The sequence below is a fragment of the Gekko japonicus genome, unplaced genomic scaffold, assembly GCF_001447785.1.
Source record: "Gekko japonicus isolate JY-2015 unplaced genomic scaffold, Gekko_japonicus_V1.1 scaffold6545, whole genome shotgun sequence".
NCBI classification, from domain to species: Eukaryota; Metazoa; Chordata; class Lepidosauria; order Squamata; family Gekkonidae; genus Gekko; species Gekko japonicus.
In genome coordinates this window covers 599-1,216 of record NW_015167726.1, presented here as the reverse complement: position 1 = coordinate 1,216, position 618 = coordinate 599, and positions in this window count along the sequence as shown.

Here is a 618-nt window from a genome sequence, read left to right as displayed (position 1 = left end):
CACAAGCAGTACACGTGTCATAGTCCTGGTGTACCAATAAACAGAATTCTTCTTATGAAGCGCTGTGTTGTGTGACCCGACTATCAAACCCTGACAATGGCTTTTTTAAAGACACTTAAATATGACTGCTTTGTTGAACCGTGAAAGGAGTGTGTCAGGGCAATGGACAGAACTTTAGCCCAAGAGCAGTGCCCTTATACTGGGCTACGGAATGTCCTTTGGCCAAGGGGAGCCTTGTGCCTTAGCAGCACACCAAGTCAACCGTGGACCCACGGGCTACAGAAGCTGCCTGCCCTTGCAGCTTTGCAACCATGCCAGCGCTAGGATGCAGACCGGCAGCCCTGAACTCCATGCACGCTGAAACAGCAGCAGATCACTGACGGAAGCCATGCTCTGCAAAAAGGACACGATGTTCCCGCACAGATGTCATGAAAAACTCCCTTCTCCATCTGAAAAGTATGCAGACGGAGAGTGATTTCAGCTAAGCATACCTTTATTTAGTTCAGGACAAAGACAACTGACCGGCTCGCAGGCCGGTTTATATATGTTCAGAAAACCCGCCACCAAGCATACCTAAACACACCCCCTACTCCCGATAGGCTATTTACAGTAACCGGG